This window comes from Schistocerca gregaria, unplaced genomic scaffold (genome assembly GCF_023897955.1).
Source record: "Schistocerca gregaria isolate iqSchGreg1 unplaced genomic scaffold, iqSchGreg1.2 ptg000077l, whole genome shotgun sequence".
In the NCBI taxonomy this organism is placed as follows: Eukaryota; Metazoa; Arthropoda; class Insecta; order Orthoptera; family Acrididae; genus Schistocerca; species Schistocerca gregaria.
The window spans coordinates 15,310,585-15,338,168 of NW_026061710.1; the positions used below are offsets into that span (position 1 = coordinate 15,310,585).

General features: G+C 27.0%; 4 long non-coding RNA genes across 9 annotated transcripts in view; 1 reads left to right on the top strand and 3 right to left on the bottom strand.

Annotated features, from left to right (window-relative positions):
* LOC126301635 (uncharacterized) overlaps positions 1-23,754 on the bottom strand; it is a 31,321-nt gene extending 7,567 nt beyond the window's left edge. Inside the window, exon 1 of the long non-coding RNA XR_007553062.1 lies at positions 22,874-23,754. This is a non-coding gene — a long non-coding RNA (uncharacterized LOC126301635). The remainder of the gene's footprint in view (positions 1-22,873) is intronic.
* Positions 1-27,584, top strand: part of LOC126301637 (uncharacterized) — a 319,704-nt gene that overhangs the window by 238,015 nt on the left and 54,105 nt on the right. The window lies entirely within an intron of this gene.
* Positions 1-27,584, bottom strand: part of LOC126301634 (uncharacterized) — a 377,864-nt gene that overhangs the window by 172,537 nt on the left and 177,743 nt on the right. The window lies entirely within an intron of this gene.
* Positions 1,906-18,254, bottom strand: LOC126301647 (uncharacterized). Its single transcript, XR_007553079.1, has 2 exons — positions 18,078-18,254; positions 1,906-2,474 (listed from the first exon to the last, which is right to left on the bottom strand). It is a non-coding gene; the product is annotated as an uncharacterized LOC126301647 (long non-coding RNA).

Genomic DNA, 27,584 nt, shown 5'->3' on the forward strand with positions numbered 1-27,584 from the left:
TTATTGGAATAATAAATCTAATGAAAACTCTTGTTGATAGAATTAGAATTGTTTTTCTTGATTTATACCAAGCTTTCTGATTGGAAGTCAAATGTACTATTTATACTAGAAAAACAATTATCTACCTCATCAATAAATAGAGATATATAAGAATAATCATACTACGTCTACGAAGTGTCAGTATCATGCTGCTGCTTCAAATCCAAAGTGATGTCTTGGTGAAAATTGATTTATTGAGTGTCGAAGTAGACATGTTGATAAAAAGATTGTTCCAATAATTACGTGTAAACCATGGAATCCTGTTGCAACAAAGAATGTTGATCCATAAACTGCATCTGCAATGGTAAAAGGTGCTTCTCAATATTCATATGCTTGAAGTATTGTAAAGTATAGTCCTAATAACACTGTGAAGAATAATCCTTGTAGTGCTTGAGTATGATTAGATTCCATTAAACTATGATGTGCTCATGTTACTGTTACTCCTGATGCTAAAAGAATAGCTGTATTAAGTAATGGAATTTGTATAGGGTTAAAGGGTTGAATTCCTATTGGAGGTCATAGTATTCCTAGTTCAATTGTTGGTGCTAATCTTCTTCTAAAGAATGCTCAAAAAAAAGAAACGAAAAATAATACCTCTGATGCAATAAATAAAATTATTCCTCATCGTAATCCAATTGATACAAATCCTGTATGTAATCCTTGATATGTTCCTTCTCGTACTACATCTCGTCATCATTGAATTATAGTTAGTAGGGTAATTCCAAATCCAATTATGGATAAGTTAATATTAAATAGGTGGAATCATTTTGCTAGTCCTGATACTAGCACTATTGCTCCAATTGCTCCTGTTAATGGTCAAGGTCTATAGTCTACTAAGTGGAATGGGTGGTTTGAGTGAGTTGTTAACATAGGTTTAATATACTTCTCTAGAATATAGAGTTCTTAGAATTGAGAAAACATAGGCTTGAATTATTGCTACTGCTGATTCTAGAATTAATAGAAGTATTTGTCCAATAATTAGTAATGAGATTAAGTTTATTGCTATAGATGGTCCTGTGTTTCCTAATAAGGTTAATAATAAGTGTCCTGCAATTATATTTGCTGCCAACCGTACTGCTAATGTACCTGGTCGAATAACATTACTAATTGTTTCAATTAGTACTATAAATGATATTAATGCAGGCGGTGTACCTTGTGGTACAAGGTGTGTAAATATATGATTAGTATGGTTAATTCATCCAAATAATATAAATCTTAGCCATATAGGTAGGGCAATTGCAAATGTTAATGCTAAATGTCTTGTTCTAGTAAAAATATAAGGGAATAATCCTATGAAATTGTTAAATAATATTATAATAAAAATTGAGATGAAAATGAATGTTGTTCCATTAAATGATTTTGGTCCAAGAAGTGTTTTAAATTCATTATGTAAGGTTAAATTTAGTTTATTTCAGATAATGTTAATTCGTGATGGTGTTAGTCAAAATAGTGATGGGATTAATAATAGTCCTAGAAATGTTCTAGTTCAATTTAATGATAAATTAAAGATGTTAGTTGATGGGTCAAATGTTGAGAATAGATTTGTTATCATTTTCAATTTAAGTTTTTTATTTCAATTGTTCCTTTTTCTGCTCTTTTAATAAGGTTAGGTTTAAATGAGAAGAAGTTTATTTGATTAAACAAGATTAATGTAGCTGAAAATATAATGAATAGTGAGAATCATATAAGAGGGGATATTTGAGGGATTTGGATATAATTTCCCCATCAGAAGTAGTCGTTAATTTACTATTATTTGGTTTAAGAGACCATTACTTACTTTCAGTCATCTGATGAATTTCAAGGTGTACTAATTTTTTTTAGTTACTTTAGATTGACACTCTAATGTTATTTATTTTAACTAACTCCTTAAATTATCTTAGATAATCACTTAATAAATAAATTTACTGAAGTTCTTTCAATTACAATTGGTATAAATCTGTGGTTTGCTCCACAGATTTCTGAGCATTGTCCAAAGAATAATCCAGGTCGATTTATTGTGAATGTTCCTTGATTTAACCGACCTGGCGTTGCATCAATTTTAACCCCTAATGCAGGAACTGCTCATGAGTGTAGAACATCTGATGCTCTTGTTAATACTCGTACTTCTGTATTTATTGGTAGGATTGTTCGGTTATCTACATCTAGTAGTCGGAATCCATCATTTTCTAGGTCTTGTTCTGGTGTTATATAAGTGTCAAATTCTATGTCTATGAAGTCTGAATATTCATATCTTCAATATCATTGTCGTCCAATGGTTTTAATTGTAATTATTGCATCTACTGAATCATCAAGTAAATATAATAGTCGTAATGATGGAAGGGCAATAAAAATTAATGTAATTGCTGGTAAAGCTGTTCAGATTGTTTCAATTAAATGTCCATGAAGTATATTACGGTTAGTATAGGCAATAAATAATATATAACTTAGGGCATAACCTACATTTACTGTAATTAATAATAATACGACCATAGTACGATCATGAAAGAATGATAATTGCTCCATTAATTTGAAGCTCCATCTTGAAGAGATAAATTTGATCATGTTGCCATTAATAAATATTTTCTAATAAAAGGTCAAACCTTTATTTGTAGAGCTTAAATCTACTGCACTAATCTGCCATATTAGAATCTAGAGATTAATGGTAATTCTGAGTAACTATGTTCTGCAGGAGGGTTATTTTGTAGTCATTCTGTTGATCTTCTTATGTTAGCTCTAAATATAATTGCTCGGTTTGTAATCATTTTTTCTCATATAATAAAAATGAATATAATGATTCCTACAATAGAAATTGTAGACCCAATTCTTGATACTACATTTCATGATGTATATGCGTCTGGGTAGTCAGAGTATCGTCGAGGTATTCCTGCTAATCCTAGGAAGTGTTGAGGAAAGAATGTTAAATTTACTCCAATGAATATAATTGTAAATTGGATTTTTAATCATGTATTGTTTATAGTTAATCCTGTAAATAGTGGATATCATTGAATGACACCTCCTATAATTGCAAATACTGCTCCTATAGATAATACATAATGAAAGTGGGCTACTACATAATATGTATCATGTAATACAATATCAAGTGATGAATTTGCTAATACTAATCCTGTTAATCCACCAATTGTAAATAGGAAAATAAATCCTAGAGCTCATAATAATGGTGGATTGAACTTGAATTTAGTTCCATATAATGTAGCTAATCATCTAAATACCTTAATTCCTGTAGGTACAGCAATAATTATTGTTGCTGATGTAAAATATGCTCGTGTGTCAACATCCATTCCTACTGTAAATATATGATGTGCTCATACAATAAATCCTATTAGTCCAATTGATAGTATAGCATAAATTATACCTAATGTTCCAAATGATTCAATTTTTCCTCTTTCTTGACATACAATATGTGAAATAATTCCGAACCCCGGTAGAATTAAAATATAAACTTCTGGGTGTCCAAAGAATCAAAATAGATGTTGATATAGAATTGGGTCACCCCCTAATGCAGGGTCAAAGAATGATGTATTTAAATTTCGATCTGTTAATAATATAGTAATAGCTCCTGCTAAAACTGGAAGTGAAAGAAGGAGAAGTAATGCTGTAATAGCTACAGATCATACAAATAAAGGTGTTTGATCTAAAGTTATACTTTCTGATCGTATATTAATTGCTGTTGTAATGAAATTCACTGCACCAAGAATAGATGATACACCTGCTAAGTGCAGTGAAAAAATAGCTAGATCTACAGATGCACCCCCGTGTGCAATAGCTCCTGCTAGAGGAGGGTAAACTGTTCATCCTGTACCAGCACCATTATCTACTATAGAAGATGTAAGAAGAAGGGTTAGTGAAGGTGGTAGTAATCAAAAACTTATATTATTTATTCGTGGAAATGCTATATCTGGTGCACCAATTATTAGTGGAACAAGTCAATTACCAAATCCACCAATTATAATAGGTATTACTATAAAGAAAATTATTACGAATGCGTGAGCTGTAATAATAACATTATAAATCTGGTCATCCCCAATTAGAGATCCGGGTTGGCCAAGTTCAGCACGAATAAGTATTCTTATTGATGTTCCTACTATTCCTGCTCATGCTCCAAATATGAAGTATAAAGTACCAATGTCCTTATGGTTTGTTGAGAATAATCATTTTTGCGGTAAGATGGCTGAATTTTAGGTGGTAGACTGTAAATCTACTTATGAGATGTTTTCTCTCTTATCATATTTAGGTCTTATATTCAATTATGATTCTAGACTGCAATTCTAGAGGTGTAAAATTTTACTAAGGCCTAAAAGATTATTCTTTTAATTATAACTTTGAAGGTTATTAGTTTGATTAACTTAAGTCCTTAGTATAATGAAATTAAGGTTGATGTTGAAATCAATCCTATTGTTGAAATTATTACTGTTATAGGAAGAATGATTCTTGATTTTTGGGACTTTATCTTTATAGATCACGAATTTTCTGTGTATGATATAATTAGAGCTGAGAATCTAATACATATATAGTAGTAGAGTGTAATTGTAGTTAATACAACTATAATAGTTATAATAGTTGTTATATTGTTTTCTATTAATGATTGTATTACAATTCATTTTGGTAAGAATCCAAGGAATGGTGGTAGTCCACCTAAAGATAATAAAGATAAGAATATTATGAATTTAATTTCGGTTTTTATATTTCTGGCTGAATAAATTTGATTTATGAAAAATAAATTTATTTGCTTAAATAATAAAACTATAATTAATCTTAATAGTGAGTAAATAATGAAGTATAGTTCTCAGATGTTTTCTCTGACTGTTAATGATCTAATTATTCAACCTAGATGTCTGATTGATGATTATGCTAAAAGTTGTCGTAAGGATGTTTGATTTAAACCTCCTATTGCCCCAATAATAATTCTTAAGATAATAATTGTTCAAATAAAAGTTCTTAATTGAATACAATAAGATAAGACCATTATTGGGGCGATTTTTTGTCATGTTATTAATGTTAAACAATTATTTCATCTTGATGCTCCTATAACTTCGGGAAATCAGAAATGGAAAGGTGCAGCTCCAATCTTTAATAATAGTCTAGATCTAATTATTATTGATGGGATAAATTCTGTTTCCCATCCCATGGGATATTTTATTTGAATCAGCAAAATTGAAAATAATAATATTGTCGATGCTATTGCTTGGACAATAAAATATTTAATTGATGATTCATTTATTATTATATTTTTATTTCTTGTTAGGAGCGGAATAAATGAAAGTAAGTTGATCTCAAGTCCTATTCAAACCCCAAATCAGGAATTTGATGAAATGGACAGGATCGTTCCTATCATTAATGTTGATAGGAAGAGAAGTTTTGTAGAGTTGTTGGACATTAAAAAGGAGAGGATTGATACCTCTATAAATGGGGTATGAACCCATTAGCTTGTTTAGCTTACCTTTTTACATTAAGGTGTATGATGCACGTTAGTTTTTGATACTAAAGGAGGTAGTTTAATTCTATCTTATGTAATTTTAATGAAGGTAATTTTATTTACTTTATTTACCCTATCAAGGTAACCCTTTAATCAGGCACTTCATTTATTTAATATATAAATCGAAAGTTTTTTTTTGAAATTCTTTTATGTATTATTTTGTTTAATTAGGATTAATTTATCCTGCTCATTTTATTTTTTTTATATATATATATAATAAATAATTTATATTAATATATTACATTTAATTGAAATTAAAGTATTATAAGTTCATCTTACCATTATCAATTGATTATTTTAATGCAATTATTTACCTAGGATTATAGCTACTTATGTTTTTAGCTTAAAATAGGTTATTATAATATAATATATATAATAATATGTAATTTAATATTTAATATTATTATAATTGGATATAATAAATAAATTATTAATTTAAATATAAAATATTATAATTAATATAAATAATTATATTAATTATAATAATATAATTATGTAAATTATCTATAATTAGATTATTTAACTAATATATATGAAAGTTAACTTAATATAAAAAAAAGAATTCATATTAATAACATATTATATTAAATTACATAATTGTATAAAATATATTTATTATATTATTTAATCTTTCTTTATTTATTAGTGAAAAGAAAGATTAAATAAGAAAGAATATAATACATTTATTGCTATACATGTTCCATATTAATCTTTAATTATATATAATAGAGAAGTTGTTGTGGTCATACATAGGGGCGTTTCTTTTTTTTTTTGTTAATGTTTGTGGTTTTTTTCTTTTTTTTTCTTTAAATATTTGAATCTTTTATTTTTTCCTGAATTAATAGATTTAAAATTTTCTTATTTTTTATTTTTAAAAGTTTTATTCTTGCTTGTTTATTCACTTTTTCTTTGTATTATATGTAAGTTTTGTTAGACTAAATGTTCTTTTTGCAGTAATTTGATTTAATTATCAAGTGATTTTGGATTTAGCAATTGAGTTAGTATCGGCATAATTCGTGCCAGCAGCCGCGGTTATACGATTGATACAAGTGAATATTATTGGTTAAAACAGTTGTTTATATTATTAGGGTTGAAATATAAATTTGTAAGGTGAAATGTTAAAATTTATTTGTGGCCCTTTTTATGAATCTGTGAAATTTAAATAATAAACTAGGATTAGATACCCTATTATTTTAAATGTTAATTATATTTACCAGGGTACTATTAGTTAAGGTCTTTAAACCCAAAGAATTTGGCGGTATCTCATTCCATTCAGAGGAACCTACCCCATGATTGATAATAAACGATTTACTCTACTTAATTTATTTGTTTGTATATCTCCGTTATCAGAGAATCTTTTTAGAGTTATAATTCTCAAGATTTATAATTATAAAATATTTCAGGTCAAGGTGCAGCTTATAGTTAAGAGGAGGTGGGTTACAATAGATTTTTGTTTATAACGGATTTGATAGTGAAATACTGTTAATGAAGGTGGATTTGATAGTAATTTAATTTATTTAATTTAACTGATATTGGCTCTGAGATGTGTACACATCGCCCGTCGCTCTCATTATTGATTATTCTATTTTATTTTAAAGTAGCTTCAATTTAGATGAGATAAGTCGTAACATAGTAGATGTACTGGAAAGTGTATCTAGGAAGAGTTTCAAGATATAACTTATTAGTAAAGTGTTTCATTTACACTGAAAATTTTTCTGTGCAAATCAGGATATCTTGATAATTTATTTTATTATATTTATTTTTTGTTTATTTAATTATTTAATATAAATAATTTTATTGTATTATTGTCTTAATATATTTTATAGAATTGATTTTTTAAATTATACTTTATTGGTAATGTAAGTGTTTTATGAAATATTATTTTAAATTTTTTTAAGTAGATTTTATTTATTGTACCTTTTGTATCAGAGTTTATCAAAATTTTAGTATTTATTTTACTTGTCTCGATTTGGGTTGATTTATAAATAATTTATAGTTAATGTATCATAATTATTATTAAATTATTTATAGAAATGAGATGTTAATCGTTTCCCAAGATATCTAGTTTCTTAAGAAAAAATTTAATTTTTTAAAGTTATTTGTTTTTATTTAATTTTTTAAGTAAAAATATTAACTTATTTATTCTTTAAGGGATAAGCTTTGAAGTTAATAACCTATAATTTATTTTATAGAAATATAATAGTAAGCTTTAAACCAGCTATCTTTAAGATTACGTTTTAGTTCATTATTTTTTATTTTGATTTTATAAATATTTTAGGTTTTTTATTAAGATTATTAATTTAATTTTAAAATTTTTGTAATAATGATAGAATTAGTATATTTATTTGTATGAAATTTTTACCTTGTGAACTTATTATAAGGAACTAGGCAAAATTGATTTCCGCCTGTTTATCAAAAACATGTCCTCTTGTTTATATTTTGAGGTCTGGCCTGCTCACTGAGCGTATTTTTAAAGAGCCGCGGTATTTTGACCGTGCAAAGGTAGCATAATCATTAGTCTCTTAATTAGTGGCTGGAATGAATGGCTTGACGAGAAATCAACTGTCTCTTAATAAATTTTTGAATTTAACTTTTGAGTCAAAAGGCTTAAATTCTTCTTTAGGACGAGAAGACCCTATAGAGCTTGACATTTTACTTTTATATAGTTTTTTGTTTGTCTTTCTATATTTAATGATGATGTTTTGTTGGGGTGACATGAAGAATAGATAAACTCTTCATTATTATATCATTTATTTATGTTTGTTATTTTGATCCATAATTTATGATCATAAGATTAAGTTACCTTAGGGATAACAGCGTAATTGTTTTTGAGAGCTCATATCGACAAAGCAGATTGCGACCTCGATGTTGGATTAAGAAAAATTTTGGGTGCAGGAGCCCAATGATTAGGTCTGTTCGACCTTTAAATTCTTACATGATCTGAGTTCAGACCGGCGTGAGCCAGGTCGGTTTCTATCCTAAGATTGTTAACCCATATTAGTACGAAAGGACCATATGGTTAAAATATTTTTTGTTATATTGATTAATATTAATTTATTTACTATTTTGACAGATTAATGTGTTGAATTTAGAATTCATTTATGTAGATTTTTTCTACAAATAGTATTGATACTTTATGATTTATTTATTTTGAATTTTCTTTTATTGGTTATTTGTGTTTTAATTAGTGTTGCCTTTTTAACTTTATTAGAGCGTAAGGTTTTAGGTTATATTCAGATTCGAAAGGGTCCAAATAAGGTAGGTTTTGTTGGAATTCCTCAGCCATTTAGAGATGCTATTAAGTTAATTTGTAAGGAGCAGCCAATTCCTATTATATCTAATTACCTACTTTATTATTTTTCCCCTGTTTTTAATTTAATGATTTCTTTAGCCGTTTGAGTAATTTTTCCTTATTTAACTTATATGTGTTCTTTTTCTTATGGATTTTTATTTTTTTTATGTTGTACTAGATTAGGTGTTTATACTGTTATAATTGCTGGTTGATCTTCTAATTCAAATTATTCATTATTAGGTTCTCTTCGTTCTGTTGCTCCAACAATTTCTTATGAAGTTAGTTTAGCTTTAATTTTATTGTCTTTAATTATTTTAATTGGTAGTTTTAATATGTTTGATTTTATAAACTATCAGCTTTATTGTTGATTTATTATTATTTCTTTTCCTTTAGCTTTAGCTTGTTTTGCTTCTTGCTTAGCTGAAACTAATCGTACTCCTTTTGATTTTGCTGAAGGGGAATCTGAGTTAGTTTCAGAATTTAATATTGAGTATGGTGCGGGTGGTTTTACTTTAATTTTTTTAGATGAATATACTAGAATTGTCTTCATAAGAATGTTATTGGCTTTAATTTTTTTGGGCGGTGATTTTTATTCTTTTATATTTTTCATTAAGCTTGCTATTATATCTTTTGGTTTTATTTGGGTTCGTGGAACATTACCACGGTTCCGTTATGATAAATTAATGTACTTAGCTTGAAAAAGTTTTTTACCTTTATCTTTGAATTTTTTTATTTTCTTTGTTGGTTTAAAGATTTTATTTATCTCATTTGTTTAGTGACATTTTTTGAGAAAAGTTAATAGAAGAGTTAAACTTCTAATTTTATGTTTTCAAAACATATGCTTTTCCTAAGCTAATTAACTTTATTCCTTAATTAATTTATCTCATGCGTTTGCGACATGGACATTAATTAAGAAATATGTGAAGTAAATAATTGTTAAGATTTCACCTGTTATAATATAAGGTTCTTCAACAGGTCGTTTACCAATTCACGTTAGTAAGCATACAACAACTACTATAATTCAGAATAAAATTTGATTAATAGGGTAAAATTGAATGCCTCGGAATGGTGTTTTATTATAAAATGGTAAAATTATTAAGATTCTAATTGATAAAAATAATGCAATAACACCTCCTAACTTATTAGGGATAGATCGTAGAATTGCATATGCAAATAGGAAATATCATTCTGGTTGAATGTGAACTGGTGTTACTAATGGGTTGGCAGGTACAAAGTTATCTGGATCTCCTAATAGGTAAGGATTAATTAAACATAGTATAATTAATAATGATGTTATTATTACAAATGTAATAGAATCCTTAAAGGTAAAGTATGGATGGAATGGAATTTTTTCAATATCTCCATTTTGTCCAAGAGGATTATTAGATCCTGTTTGGTGAAGAAAAAATAAATGAATTGCTGCTATAGCAGCAATAATAAATGGTAATACAAAATGGAATGTGAAGAATCGATTTAATGTTGCATTATCAACAGCGAATCCTCCTCATACTCATTGGACTAAATCTGTTCCTAAGTATGGGATTGCTGATAATAAATTAGTTATTACTGTTGCACCTCAAAAAGATATTTGGCCTCAGGGTAAGACATATCCTATAAATGCAGTTGCTATAACTAAAAATAAAATCACTGTACCAATTATTCAGGTATGTATATATATATAAGATCCATAGTAAATTCCCCATCCTACATGTAAGTAAATACAAATAAAAAATATAGATGCTCCATTTGTGTGTAAGGTTCGGATAATTCAACCATTATTTACGTCTCGGCAGATGTGTACTACACTACTGAATGCTATTTCAATATTTGATGTATAATGTATAGCTAAAAATAGTCCAGTTACGATTTGAATTACCAAACATAACCCTAATAGGGATCCAAAATTTCATCAAAATGAAATATTTGTTGGGGCAGGTAAGTCAATTAAAGAGTTATTAATAATTTTAATTAAAGGATGTCTTAATCGTAAGGGTTTATTCATTAGTAATTATCTTATTTTACGAATAGGTCCCTGATTAATATTGGTGATTTTAACAACTGCTAGTAGTGCTAAAAATAAATAAATTATTATTATTATTGTAATAATGAATGTTGGTCTATTATATAATTTTTCTAAAGATATTGTTATTTCTTGATAATTGATTGAATTATCAATATTTATAGTTTCGGTGTTTTTGAAAAAGTCTATAAATATAGATATATCTAGAATAATTAATATTAATATGATAAATACTCACATTATTAATGTAATAATTATAGTGATTGATTTAGGCTGAAATATTTCGTTTGATGCAATTCTTGTAATGTAAATAAATAATACTAGTATACCACCAAGAAATGTTAAAAATAAAATATATGATAATCAATATCTTTCTATTATTGTTCCTGTTATTAATCCAACTAGGAAGGTTTGAAGGATAATAAAAAGCATTATTGATATTGGGTGTCTTAATTTAATAAAATTAATATTTATTACATTTGATAATGATATAATTATTATTTTGATCATTTCAGGGGTTAGTTTATTTAAAATACCGGTTTTGGGGACCGATGATGGAAGCTTTTCCACCTCTGAAGTTTTAAAAGTGGGGGCTGGACTTATTTCCGGTTTACAAGACCGGCGTTTTTTTTAAACTATTAAAACTAATGTTTATATTCTCAATTTTTGCTTCTTTATTGATTTATTTTGCTGGTGTTTATGTTTTTTCTTCTAAACGTAAACATTTATTAATGGTTCTTTTGAGATTAGAATATATTGTTCTTTCTTTATTTATGTTAGTTATTGTTTTTCTTATTGAGTTTGATTATGATTATTTTTTTCCTGTTATTTTTTTAGTTTTTTCTGTTTGTGAGGGTGCTTTAGGTCTTTCTATTTTAGTTTCAATAATTCGTTCTCATGGTAATGATTTTTTTAATTCTTTTGGTTTATCTTTATGTTAAAGTATTTATTTATAACTATTTTTTTGATCCCTCTTTGTTTATTAAAAAATTGTTGATGGTTGGTTCATTCTTTAATGTTTCTGTCGGGTTTTGTTTTTATAATTTGTGTTTATTCATATGCTGATTTGAATATAATTAGATATTATTTTGGTATTGATTATTTTTCTTTTAGTTTAATTTTACTTAGTTTTTGGATTTGTTCTTTAATAATCACTGCTAGAGGTTCAGTTTATTTAAGTTCATATCATTCTAATTTTTTTGTTTTTATGGTTTTGATTTTAATAATTATGCTTTATTGTTCATTTGCTAGATTAAGTCTTCTTTCTTTTTATATTTTTTTGAGGCTAGATTAGTTCCTACTTTACTTTTAATTTTGGGTTGGGGTTATCAACCTGAGCGTTTGCAGGCTGGTGTTTATTTAATTTTTTATACTTTGGTTGCTAGATTACCTTTATTATTAGTTTTATTTAAGGTTTATGATTTTTCTAATACTTTATATTTTCCTTTATTGGTTGATTTTGGTTCTTATTATTTTATGTTTTATGTATTTATAATTTTGGCTTTTTTAGTTAAGATACCTATGTTTTTGGTTCATTTATGACTTCCTAAGGCTCATGTAGAGGCCCCTATTTCAGGTAGAATAATTCTTGCTGGTGTTTTATTAAAGTTAGGTGGTTATGGTATTTTTCGTGTTATAAAGGTTATTTCTTATTTGGGTTTAAAGTTTAATTATTTTTGATTGTCTTTAGGATTATCTGGGGGTGTTATTGTAAGATTTATTTGTTTTCGTCAGGTTGATTTAAAGTCTTTAATTGCATATTCTTCTGTTGCTCATATAAGAATGGTTATTGGTGGATTGATGACTATGAATTGATGAGGTTGTGTAGGTTCTCTTTCTCTAATGGTTGGTCATGGTTTATGTTCTTCTGGTTTATTTTGTTTATCTAATATTATTTATGAACGTTTAGGTAGACGAAGATTATTAATTAACAAGGGTATAATTAATTTGATGCCAAGAATGGCTTTATGATGATTTCTTTTAAGATCATCAAATATGGCTGCTCCTCCTTCTTTAAATTTGGTAGGTGAAATTAGATTATTAAATAGAATTATATCTTGATCTTCTTTTAGATTCTTTGCTTTGATTTTTTTATCTTTTTTTAGAGCTGTTTATACTTTGTATATATATTCTTATTCTCAGCATGGGAATTATTATTCTGGTGTTTATACTTGTTCTCTTGGTTATTTTCGTGAATATCATCTTTTACTTTTACATTGATTGCCTTTAAATATTCTCTGTTTAAAGGGTGAATATTTCTTTGTTTAGTTTGCTTAAGTATTTTAATTAAAAATATTGTTTTGTGGAATCAATGATATGAAGTTTTTCATCTTAGGCCGTGAATTTATTTTCTATTTGTTCTTTGAGTTTTTTTCTTTGTTTATTTCGAGAACTATAATTTTTATTTTAGGTATTTATTATTTAATAATTGATTATAGAGTTTTTGTTGAGTGAGAGCTTTTCAATTTAAATGGTTCTATAGTTGTTATAACTTTAATTTTGGATTGAATATCTCTTATTTTTATATCTTTTGTTATATATATTTCTTCTTTGGTTATTTATTATAGAGAGGATTATATAGCAGATGAAAAGAATATAAATTGTTTTATTATTATTGATTTAATATTTATTCTTTCTATAGGTTTTTTAATTATTAGTCCTACTTTAATTAGAATTTTATTAGGTTGAGATGGTTTAGGTTTAGTTTCTTATTGTTTAGTTATTTATTATCAACATGTAAAATCTTATAGTGCTGGTATATTAACTGCACTTTCTAATCGTATTGGTGATGTTGCTATTTTAATTTCTATTTCATGAATGTTAAATTTTGGTGGTTGAAATTATATTTATTATTATGATTTTATTTCTAATTCTTTTGAAATAAAGCTCATTACTATATTAATTGTTTTAGCAGCTATAACTAAGAGAGCTCAGATTCCCTTCTCTTCATGACTTCCTTCTGCTATAGCAGCTCCTACTCCTGTTTCTGCTTTAGTTCATTCTTCTACTCTTGTTACTGCTGGTGTTTATTTATTAATTCGTTTTAGACCAATATTGGATACTTATAATTGTGGTTGATTTTCACTTTTAATTGGTTGTATAACTATATTTATGGCTGGATTGGGCGCTAATTTTGAGTTTGATTTAAAGAAGATTATTGCTCTTTCTACTTTAAGACAACTTGGTTTAATAATAAGAATTTTGGCTATAGGTTATCCAAAGCTTGCATTTTTTCATTTATTGGCTCATGCTTTATTTAAGGCATTATTATTTAGATGTGCAGGTTCAATAATTCATAATTTGAAGGATTCTCAGGATATTCGTTTTATAGGATCAATTGTTAATTTCATACCTTTAACTTCAGTTTGTTTTAATGTTTCTAGTTTATCTTTGTGTGGAATACCTTTTTTAGCGGGATTTTATTCAAAGGATTTAATTCTTGAGATGGTTTGTTTAAGATGAATTAATTGTTTAATTTTTTTTCTTTATTTTGTTTCTACTGGTTTAACTGCTTCTTATTCTTTTCGTTTGTTTTATTATTCAATATCTGGTGATAATAATTTTTATTCTAGATTTTCTTTTGATGATAAGGGTTATTATATTTCATTTGGAATAATTGGTCTATTGTTTGTTGCTGTTTTTGGTGGTAGTCTTTTATCTTGATTAATTTTTCCTATTCCTCATGTGATTGCTTTACCTTATTATTTAAAGTTTTTAACTATTACAGTTGTTATTTTAGGTGCTTATTTAGGTTATCTTATTTCTAATTTTGATTTTTCTCATAATTTATTTTCTTTAAGTATACTTTCTTTTGTTAGATTTGCTGGTTCTATATGATTTATACCTTTTCTTTCAACTAAGTTTATTAGATATATTCCTTTAAAAATATGTTATTATTCATCTAAGTCATTTGATTATGGTTGAGGTGAATTACTTGGTGGTCAAGGTTTATATAGATTATTTATTTATTTATTTGGTTATATTCAAGGTTGATATGATTCTAATTTCAAGATTTATCTTTTAACTTTTATTTTTTGAATATTTATTTTGGTAATATTGTTTTTCGTTTACTTAAATAGCTTATAATTAGAGCGTGACACTGAAGATGTTAAGGAAGTATTTTTACTTTTAAGTATTTATAAATATAGATATATTATTTTTACAGCGAAAATGTAATGTTTTATTTAAACTATATAAATTTTAGAAATGTTAACGGAGTTTAACCGCTAATATAAAAAGTTAGCAGCTTTCATATTGGCTTTACATTTCCTTAATTGGAACTATTATAGTTCAATTATATTATTAACAGTAATACGCCTCTTTTTGGCTTCAATTAATAAGAATAAGGGTAGTACATACCAATCTTCCAGGTCGAAACTGACTGCAATATTTCGCTTCTTATTCTATTTAAGGTTGATTGATAATATCAATACTTTTTGAATGCAACCCAAATGTTATATTTAACTACAACCCTTTATTCTGCTCATTGTAATGCTCCTTGGTTTCATTCATGGTATAGTCCTCCTAATAGAACTAGAATAAAAAATACTGTTGATACTGTTCAGATTATAATGTCTGAAGTTTTAAAAATAATTACAATTGGTAGAATTAGTGCAATTTCTACATCAAAAATTAAAAAGATTACTGCGATTAGGAAGAATCGTATTGAGAATGGTATTCGTGCTGATCTTTTTGGATCAAACCCACATTCAAATGGTGATCTTTTTTCTCGATCATTAATTAATTTTTTTGATAGTGTTGTTGCCAGGATTATAACAATTATTGGAATAATAAATCTAATGAAAACTCTTGTTGATAGAATTAGAATTGTTTTTCTTGATTTATATCAAGCTTTCTGATTGGAAGTCAAATGTACTATTTATACTAGAAAAACAATTATCTACCTCATCAATAAATAGAGATATATAAGAATAATCATACTACGTCTACGAAGTGTCAGTATCATGCTGCTGCTTCAAATCCAAAGTGATGTCTTGGTGAAAATTGATTTATTGAGTGTCGAAGTAGACATGTTGATAAAAAGATTGTTCCAATAATTACGTGTAAACCATGGAATCCTGTTGCAACAAAGAATGTTGATCCATAAACTGCATCTGCAATGGTAAAAGGTGCTTCTCAATATTCATATGCTTGAAGTATTGTAAAGTATAGTCCTAATAACACTGTGAAGAATAATCCTTGTAATGCTTGAGTATGATTAGATTCCATTAAACTATGATGTGCTCATGTTACTGTTACTCCTGATGCTAAAAGAATAGCTGTATTAAGTAATGGAATTTGTATAGGGTTAAAGGGTTGAATTCCTATTGGAGGTCATAGTATTCCTAGTTCAATTGTTGGTGCTAATCTTCTTCTAAAGAATGCTCAAAAAAAAGAAACGAAAAATAATACCTCTGATGCAATAAATAAAATTATTCCTCATCGTAATCCAATTGATACAAATCCTGTATGTAATCCTTGATATGTTCCTTCTCGTACTACATCTCGTCATCATTGAATTATAGTTAGTAGGGTAATTCCAAATCCAATTATGAATAAGTTAATATTAAATAGGTGGAATCATTTTGCTAGTCCTGATACTAGGACTATTGCTCCAATTGCTCCTGTTAATGGTCAAGGTCTATAGTCTACTAAGTGGAATGGGTGGTTTGAGTGAGTTGTTAACATAGGTTTAATATACTTCTCTAGAATATAGAGTTCTTAGAATTGAGAAAACATAGGCTTGAATTATTGCTACTGCTGATTCTAGAATTAATAGAAGTATTTGTCCAATAATTAGTAATGAGATTAAGTTTATTGCTATAGATGGTCCTGTGTTTCCTAATAAGGTTAATAATAAGTGTCCTGCAATTATATTTGCTGCCAACCGTACTGCTAATGTACCTGGTCGAATAACATTACTAATTGTTTCAATTAGTACTATAAATGATATTAATGCAGGCGGTGTACCTTGTGGTACAAGGTGTGTAAATATATGATTAGTATGGTTAATTCATCCAAATAATATAAATCTTAGCCATATAGGTAGGGCAATTGCAAATGTTAATGCTAAATGTCTTGTTCTAGTAAAAATATAAGGGAATAATCCTATGAAATTGTTAAATAATATTATAATAAAAATTGAGATGAATATGAATGTTGTTCCATTAAATGATTTTGGTCCAAGAAGTGTTTTAAATTCAATATGTAAGGTTAAATTTAGTTTATTTCAGATAATGTTAATTCGTGATGGTGTAAGTCAAAATAGTGATGGGATTAATAATAGTCCTAGAAATGTTCTAGTTCAATTTAATGATAAATTAAAGATGTTAGTTGATGGGTCAAATGTTGAGAATAGATTTGTTATCATTTTCAATTTAAGTTTTTTATTTCAATTGTTCCTTTTTCTGCTCTTTTAATAAGGTTAGGTTTAAATGAGAAGAAGTTTATTTGATTAAACAAGATTAATGTAGCTGAAAATATAATGAATAGTGAGAATCATATAAGAGGGGATATTTGAGGGATTTGGATATAATTTCCCCATCAGAAGTAGTCGTTAATTTACTATTATTTGGTTTAAGAGACCATTACTTACTTTCAGTCATCTGATAAATTTCAAGGTGTACTAATTTTTTTTAGTTACTTTAGATTGACACTCTAATGTTATTTATTTTAACTAACTCCTTAAATTATCTTAGATAATCACTTAATAAATAAATTTACTGAAGTTCTTTCAATTACAATTGGTATAAATGTGTGGTTTGCTCCACAGATTTCTGAGCATTGTCCAAAGAATAATCCAGGTCGATTTATTGTGAATGTTCCTTGATTTAACCGACCTGGCGTTGCATCAATTTTAACCCCTAATGCAGGAACTGCTCATGAGTGAAGAACATCTGATGCTCTTGTTAATACTCGTACTTCTGTATTTATTGGTAGGATTGTTCGGTTATCTACATCTAGTAGTCGGAATCCATCATTTTCTAGGTCTTGTTCTGGTGTTATATAAGTGTCAAATTCTACGTCTATGAAGTCTGAATATTCATATCTTCAATATCATTGTCGTCCAATGGTTTTAATTGTAATTATTGCATCTACTGAATCATCAAGTAAATATAATAGTCGTAATGATGGAAGGGCAATAAAAATTAATGTAATTGCTGGTAAAGCTGTTCAGATTGTTTCAATTAAATGTCCATGAAGTATATTACGTTTAGTATAGGCAATAAATAAGATATAACTTAGGGCATAACCTACAATTACTGTAATTAATAATAATACGACCATAGTATGATCATGAAAGAATGATAATTGCTCCATTAATGGTGAAGCTCCATCTTGAAGAGATAAATTTGATCATGTTGCCATTAATAAATATTTTCTAATAAAGGGTCAAACCTTTATTTGTAGAGCTTAAATCTACTGCACTAATCTGCCATATTAGAATCTAGAGATTAATGGTAATTCTGAGTAACTATGTTCTGCAGGAGGGTTATTTTGTAGTCATTCTGTTGATCTTCTTATGTTAGCTCTAAATATAATTGCTCGGTTTGTAATCATTCTTTCTCATATAATTACAATGAATATAATGATTCCTACAATAGAAGTTGTAGACCCAATTCTTGATACTACGTTTCATGATGTATATGCGTCTGGGTAGTCAGAGTATCGTCGAGGTATTCCTGCTAATCCTAGGAAGTGTTGAGGAAAGAATGTTAAATTTACTCCAATGAATATAATTGTAAATTGGATTTTTAATCATGTATTATTTATAGTTAATCCTATAAATAGTGGATATCATTGAATGACACCTCCTATAATTGCAAATACTGCTCCTATAGATAATACATAATGAAAGTGGGCTACTACATAATATGTATCATGTAATACAATATCAAGTGATGAATTTGCTAATACTAATCCTGTTAATCCACCAATTGTAAATAGGAAAATAAATCCTAGAGCTCATAATAATGGTGGATTGAACTTGAATTTAGTTCCATATAATGTAGCTAATCATCTAAATACCTTAATTCCTGTAGGTACAGCAATAATTATTGTTGCTGATGTAAAATATGCTCGTGTGTCAACATCCATTCCTACTGTAAATATATGATGTGCTCATACAATAAATCCTATTAGTCCAATTGATAGTATAGCATAAATTATACCTAATGTTCCAAATGATTCAATTTTTCCTCTTTCTTGACATACAATGTGTGAAATAATTCCGAACCCCGGTAGAATTAAAATATAAACTTCTGGGTGTCCAAAGAATCAAAATAGATGTTGATATAGAATTGGGTCACCCCCTCCTGCAGGGTCAAAGAATGATGTATTTAAATTTCGATCTGTTAATAATATAGTAATAGCTCCTGCTAAAACTGGAAGTGAAAGAAGGAGAAGTAATGCTGTAATAGCTACAGATCATACAAATAAAGGTGTTTGATCTAAAGTTATACTTTCTGATCGTATATTAATTGCTGTTGTAATGAAATTCACTGCACCAAGAATAGATGATACACCTACTAAGTGCAGTGAAAAAATAGCTAGATCTACAGATGCACCCCCGTGTGCAATAGCTCCTGCTAGAGGAGGGTAAACTGTTCATCCTGTACCAGCACCATTATCTACTATAGAAGATGTAAGAAGAAGGGTTAGTGAAGGTGGTAGTAATCAAAAACTTATATTATTTATTCGTGGAAATGCTATATCTGGTGCACCAATTATTAGTGGAACAAGTCAATTACCAAATCCACCAATTATAATAGGTATTACTATAAAGAAAATTATTACGAATACGTGAGCTGTAATAAAAACATTATAAATCTGGTCATCCCCAATTAGAGATCCAGGTTGGCCAAGTTCAGCACGAATAAGTATTCTTATTGATGTTCCTACTATTCCTGCTCATGCTCCAAATATGAAGTATAAAATACCAATGTCCTTATGGTTTGTTGAGAATAATCATTTTTGCGGTAAGATGGCTGAATTTTAGGTGGTAGACTGTAAATCTACTTATGAGATGTTTTCTCTCTTATAATATTTAGGTCTTATATTCAATTATGATTCTAGACTGCAATTCTAGAGGTGTAAAATTTTACTAAGGCCTAAAAGATTATTCTTTTAATTATAACTTTGAAGGTTATTAGTTTGATTAACTTAAGTCCTTAGTATAATGAAATTAAGGTTGATGTTGAAATCAATCCTATTGTTGAAATTATTACTGTTATAGGAAGAATGATTCTTGATTTTTGGGACTTTATCTTTATAGATCACGAATTTTCTGTGTATGATATAATTAGAGCTGAGAATCTAATACGTATATAGTAGTAGAGTGTAATTGTAGTTAATACAACTATAATAGTTATAATAGTTGTTATATTGTTTTCTATTAATGATTGTATTACAATTCATTTTGGTAAGAATCCAAGGAATGGTGGTAGTCCACCTAAAGATAATAAAGATAAGAATATTATGAATTTAATTTCGGTTTTTATATTTCTGGCTGAATAAATTTGATTTATGAAAAATAAATTTATTTGCTTAAATAATAAAACTATAATTAATCTTAATAGTGAGTAAATAATGAAGTATAGTTCTCAGATGTTTTCTCTGACTGTTAATGATCTAATTATTCAACCTAGATGTCTGATTGATGAATATGCTAAAAGTTGTCGTAAGGATGTTTGATTTAAACCTCCTATTGCCCCAATAATAATTCTTAAGATAATAATTGTTCAAATAAAAGTTCTTAATTGAATACAATAAGATAAGACCATTATTGGGGCGATTTTTTGTCATGTTATTAATGTTAAACAATTATTTCATCTTGATGCTCCTATAACTTCTGGAAATCAGAAATGGAAAGGTGCAGCTCCAATCTTTAATAATAGTCTAGATCTAATTATTATTGATGGGATAAATTCTGTTTCCCATCCCATGGGATGTTTTATTTGAATCAGCAAAATTGAAAATAATAATATTGTCGATGCTATTGCTTGGACAATAAAATATTTAATTGATGATTCATTTATTATTATATTTTTATTTCTTGTTAGGAGCGGAATAAATGAAAGTAAGTTGATCTCAAGTCCTATTCAAACCCCAAATCAGGAATTTGATGAAATGGACAGGATCGTTCCTATCATTAATGTTGATAGGAAGAGAAGTTTTGTAGAGTTGTTGGTCATTAAAAAGGAGAGGATTGATACCTCTATAAATGGGGTATGAACCCATTAGCTTGTTTAACTTACCTTTTTACATTAAGGTGTATGATGCACGTTAGTTTTTGATACTAAAGGAGGTAGTTTAATTCTATCTTATGTAATTTTAATGAAGGTAATTTTATTTACTTTATTTACCCTATCAAGGTAACCCTTTAATCAGGCACTTCATTTATTTAATATATAAATCGAAAGTTTTTTTTTGAAATTCTTTTATGTATTATTTTGTTTAATTAGGATTAATTTATCCTGCTCATTTTATTTTTTTATATATATATATATAATAAATAATTTATATTAATATATTACATTTAATTGAAATTAAAGTATTATAAGTTCATCTTACCATTATCAATTGATTATTTTAATGCAATTATTTACCTAGGATTATAGCTACTTATGTTTTTAGCTTAAAATAGGTTATTATAATATAATATATATAATACTATGTAATTTAATATTTAATATTATTATAATTGGATATAATAAATAAAATTATTAATTTAAATATAAAATATTATAATTAATATAAATAATTATATTAATTATAATAATATAATTATGTAAATTATCTATAATTAGATTATTTAACTAATATATATGAAAGTTAACTTAATATAAAAAAAAGAATTCATATTAATAACATATTATATTAAATTACATAATTGTATAAAATATATTTATTATATTATTTAATCTTTCTTTATTTATTAGTGAAAAGAAAGATTAAATAAGAAAGAATATAATACATTTATTGCTATACATGTTCCATATTAATCTTTAATTATATATAATAGAGAAGTTGTTGTGGTCATACATAGGGGCGTTTCTTTTTTTTTTTTGTTAATGTTTGTGGTTTTTTTCTTTTTTTTTCTTTAAATATTTGAATCTTTTATTTTTTCCTGAATTAATAGATTTAAAATTTTCTTTTTTTTATTTTTAAAAGTTTTATTCTTGCTTGTTTATTCACTTTTTCTTTGTATTATATGTAAGTTTTGTTAGACTAAATGTTCTTTTTGCAGTAATTTGATTTAATTATCAAGTGATTTTGGATTTAGCAATTGATTTAGTATCGGCATAATTCGTGCCAGCAGCCGCGGTTATACGATTGATACAAGTGAATATTATTGGTTAAAACAGTTGTTTATATTATTAGGGTTGAAATATAAATTTGTAAGGTGAAATGTTAAAATTTATTTGTGGCCCTTTTTATGAATCTGTGAAATTTAAATAATAAACTAGGATTAGATACCCTATTATTTTAAATGTTAATTATATTTACCAGGGTACTATTAGTTAAGGTCTTTAAACCCAAAGAATTTGGCGGTATCTCATTCCATTCAGAGGAACCTACCCCATGATTGATAATACACGATTTACTCTACTTAATTTATTTGTTTGTATATCTCCGTTATCAGAGAATCTTTTTAGAGTTATAATTCTCAAGATTTATAATTATAAAATATTTCAGGTCAAGGTGCAGCTTATAGTTAAGAGGAGGTGGGTTACAATAGATTTTTGTTTATAACGGATTTGATAGTGAAATACTGTTAATGAAGGTGGATTTGATAGTAATTTAATTTATTTAATTTAACTGATATTGGCTCTGAGATGTGTACACATCGCCCGTCGCTCTAATTATTGATTATTCTATTTTATTTTAAAGTAGCTTCAATTTAGATGAGATAAGTCGTAACATAGTAGATGTACTGGAAAGTGTATCTAGGAAGAGTTTCAAGATATAACTTATTAGTAAAGTGTTTCATTTACACTGAAATATTAACTTATTTATTCTTTAAGGGATAAGCTTTGAAGTTAATTACCTATAATTTATTTTATAGAAATATAATAGTAAGCTTTAAACCAGCTATCTTTAAGATTACGTTTTAGTTCATTATTTTTTATTTTGATTTTATAAATATTTTAGGTTTTTTATTAAGATTATTAATTTAATTTTAAAATTTTTGTAATAATGATAGAATTAGTATATTTATTTGTATGAAATTTTTACCTTGTGAACTTATTATAAGGAACTAGGCAAAATTGATTTCCGCCTGTTTATCAAAAACATGTCCTCTTGTTTATATTTTGAGGTCTGGCCTGCTCACTGAGCGTATTTTTAAAGAGCCGCGGTATTTTGACCGTGCAAAGGTAGCATAATCATTAGTCTCTTAATTAGTGGCTGGAATGAATGGCTTGACGAGAAATTAACTGTCTCTTAATAAATTTTTGAATTTAACTTTTGAGTCAAAAGGCTTAAATTCTTCTTTAGGACGAGAAGACCCTATAGAGCTTGACATTTTACTTTTATATAGTTTTTTGTTTGTCTTTCTATATTTAATGATGATGTTTTGTTGGGGTGACATGAAGAATAGATAAACTCTTCATTATTATATCATTTATTTATGTTTGTTATTTTGATCCATAATTTATGATCATAAGATTAAGTTACCTTAGGGATAACAGCGTAATTGTTTTTGAGAGTTCATATCGACAAAGCAGATTGCGACCTCGATGTTGGATTAAGAAAAATTTTGGGTGCAGGAGCCCAATGATTAGGTCTGTTCGACCTTTAAATTCTTACATGATCTGAGTTCAGACCGGCGTGAGCCAGGTCGGTTTCTATCCTAAGATTGTTAATCCATATTAGTACGAAAGGACCATATGGTTAAAATATTTTTTGTTATATTGATTAATATTAATTTATTTACTATTTTGACAGATTAATGTGTTGAATTTAGAATTCATTTATGCAGATTTTTTCTACAAATAGTATTGATACTTTATGATTTATTTATATTTATTTTGAATTTTCTTTTATTGGTTATTTGTGTTTTAATTAGTGTTGCCTTTTTAACTTTATTAGAGCGTAAGGTTTTAGGTTATATTCAGATTCGGAAGGGTCCAAATAAGGTAGGTTTTGTTGGAATTCCTCAGCCATTTAGAGATGCTATTAAGTTAATTTGTAAGGAGCAGCCAATTCCTATTATATCTAATTACCTACTTTATTATTTTTCCCCTGTTTTTAATTTAATGATTTCTTTAGCCGTTTGAGTAATTTTTCCTTATTTAACTTATATGTGTTCTTTTTCTTATGGATTTTTATTTTTTTTATGTTGTACTAGATTAGGTGTTTATACTGTTATAATTGCTGGTTGATCTTCTAATTCAAATTATTCATTATTAGGTTCTCTTCGTTCTGTTGCTCAAACAATTTCTTATGAAGTTAGTTTAGCTTTAATTTTATTGTCTTTAATTATTTTAATTGGTAGTTTTAATATGTTTGATTTTATAAACTATCAGCTTTATTGTTGATTTATTATTATTTCTTTTCCTTTAGCTTTAGCTTGTTTTGCTTCTTGCTTAGCTGAAACTAATCGTACTCCTTTTGTTTTTGCTGAAGGGGAATCTGAGTTAGTTTCAGGATTTAATATTGAGTATGGTGCGGGTGGTTTTACTTTAATTTTTTAGCTGAATATACTAGAATTGTCTTCATAAGAATGTTATTGGCTTTAATTTTTTTGGGCGGTGATTTTTATTCTTTTATATTTTTTATTAAGCTTGCTATTATATCTTTTGGTTTTATTTGGGTTCGTGGAACATTACCACGGTTCCGTTATGATAAATTAATGTACTTAGCTTGAAAAAGTTTTTTACCTTTATCTTTGAATTTTTTTATTTTCTTTGTTGGTTTAAAGATTTTATTTATCTCATTTGTTTAGTGAAATTTTTTGAGAAAAGTTAATAGAAGAGTTAAACTTCTAATTTTAATGTTTTCAAAACATATGCTTTTCCTAAGCTAATTAACTTTATTCCTTAATTAATTTATCTCATGCGTTTGCGACATGGACATTAATTAAGAAATATGTGAAGTAAATAATTGTTAAGATTTGACCTGTTATAATATAAGGTTCTTCAACAGGTCGTTTACCAATTCACGTTAGTAAGCATACAACAACTACTATAATTCAGAATAAAATTTGATTAATAGGGTAAAATTGAATGCCTCGGAATGGTGTTTTATCATAAAATGGTAAAATTATTAAGATTCTAATTGATAAAAATAATGCAATAACACCTCCTAACTTATTAGGGATAGATCGTAGAATTGCATATGCAAATAGGAAATATCATTCTGGTTGAATGTGAACTGGTGTTACTAATGGGTTGGCAGGTACAAAGTTATCTGGATCTCCTAATAGGTAAGGATTAATTAAACATAGTATAATTAATAATGATGTTATTATTACATATGTAATAGAATCCTTAAAGGTAAAGTATGGATGGAATGGAATTTTTTCAATATCTCCATTTAGTCCAAGAGGATTATTAGATCCTGTTTGGTGAAGAAAAAATAAATGAATTGCTGCTATAGCAGCAATAATAAATGGTAATACAAAATGGAATGTGAAGAATCGATTTAATGTTGCATTATCAACAGCGAATCCTCCTCATACTCATTGGACTAAATCTGTTCTTAAGTACGGGATTGCTGATAATAAATTAGTAATTACTGTTGTACCTCAAAAAGATATTTGGCCTCAGGGTAAGACATATCCTATAAATGCAGTTGCTATAACTAAAAATAAAATCACTGTACCAATTATTCAGGTATGTATATATATATAAGATCCATAGTAAATTCCCCGTCCTACATGTAAGTAAATACAAATAAAAAATATAGATGCTCCATTTGCGTGTAATGTTCGGATAATTCAACCATTATTTACGTCTCGGCAGATGTGTACTACACTACTGAATGCTATTTCAATATTTGATGTATAATGTATAGCTAAAAATAGTCCAGTTACGATTTGAATTACCAAACATAACCCTAATAGGGATCCAAAATTTCATCAAAATGAAATATTTGTTGGGGCAGGTAAGTCAATTAAAGAGTTATTAATAATTTTAATTAAAGGATGTCTTAATCGTAAGGGTTTATTCATTAGTAATTATCTTATTTTACGAATAGGTCCCTGATTAATATTGGTGATTTTAACAACTGCTAGTAGTGCTAAAAATAAATAAATTATTATTATTATTGTAATAATGAATGTTGGTCTATTATATAATTTTTCTAAAGATATTGTTATTTCTTGATAATTGATTGAATTATCAATATTTATAGTTTCGGTGTTTTTGAAAAAGTCTATAAATATAGATATATCTAGAATAATTAATATTAATATGATAAATACTCACATTATTAATGTAATAATTATAGTGATTGATTTAGGCTGAAATATTTCGTTTGATGCAATTCTTGTAATGTAAATAAATAATACTAGTATACCACCAAGAAATGTTAAAAATAAAATATATGATAATCAATATCTTTCTATTATTGTTCCTGTTATTAATCCAACTAGGAAGGTTTGAAGGATAATAAAAAGCATTATTGATATTGGGTGTCTTAATTTAATAAAATTAATATTTATTACATTTGATAATGATATAATTATTATTTTGATCATTTCAGGGGTTAGTTTATTTAAAATACCGGTTTTGGGGACCGATGATGGAAGCTTTTCCACCTCTGAAGTTTTAAAAGTGGGGGCTGGACTTATTTCCGGTTTACAAGACCGGCGTTTTTTTTAAACTATTAAAACTAATGTTTATTTTCTCTATTTTTGCTTCTTTATTGATTTAATTTGCTGGTGTTTATGTTTTTTCTTCTAAACGTAAACATTTATTAATGGTTCTTTTGAGATTAGAATATATTGTTCTTTCTTTATTTATGTTAGTTATTGTTTTTCTTATTGAGTTTGATTATGATTATTTTTTTCCTGTTATTTTTTTAGTTTTTTCTGTTTGTGAGGGTGCTTTAGGTCTTTCTATTTTAGTTTCAATAATTCGTTCTAATGGTAATGATTTTTTTAATTCTTTTGGTTTATCTTTATGTTAAAGTATTTATTTATAACTATTTTTTTGATCCCTCTTTGTTTATTAAAAAATTGTTGATGGTTGGTTCATTCTTTAATGTTTCTGTCGGGTTTTGTTTTTATAATTTGTGTTTATTCATATGCTGATTTGAATATAATTAGATATTATTTTGGTATTGATTATTTTTCTTTTAGTTTAATTTTACTTAGTTTTTGGATTTGTTCTTTAATAATCACTGCTAGAGGTTCAGTTTATTTAAGTTCATATCATTCTAATTTTTTTGTTTCTATGGTTTTGATTTTAATAATTATGCTTTATTGTTCATTTGCTAGATTAAGTCTTCTTTCTTTTTATATTTTTTTTGAGGCTAGATTAGTTCCTACTTTACTTTTAATTTTGGGTTGGGGTTATCAACCTGAGCGTTTGCAGGCTGGTGTTTATTTAATTTTTTATACTTTGGTTGCTAGATTACATTTATTATTAGTTTTATTTAAGGTTTATGATTTTTCTAATACTTTATATTTTCCTTTATTGGTTGATTTTGGTTCTTATTATTTTATGTTTTATGTATTTATAATTTTGGCTTTTTTAGTTAAGATACCTTTTTTTTTGGTTCATTTATGACTTCCTAAGGCTCATGTAGAGGCC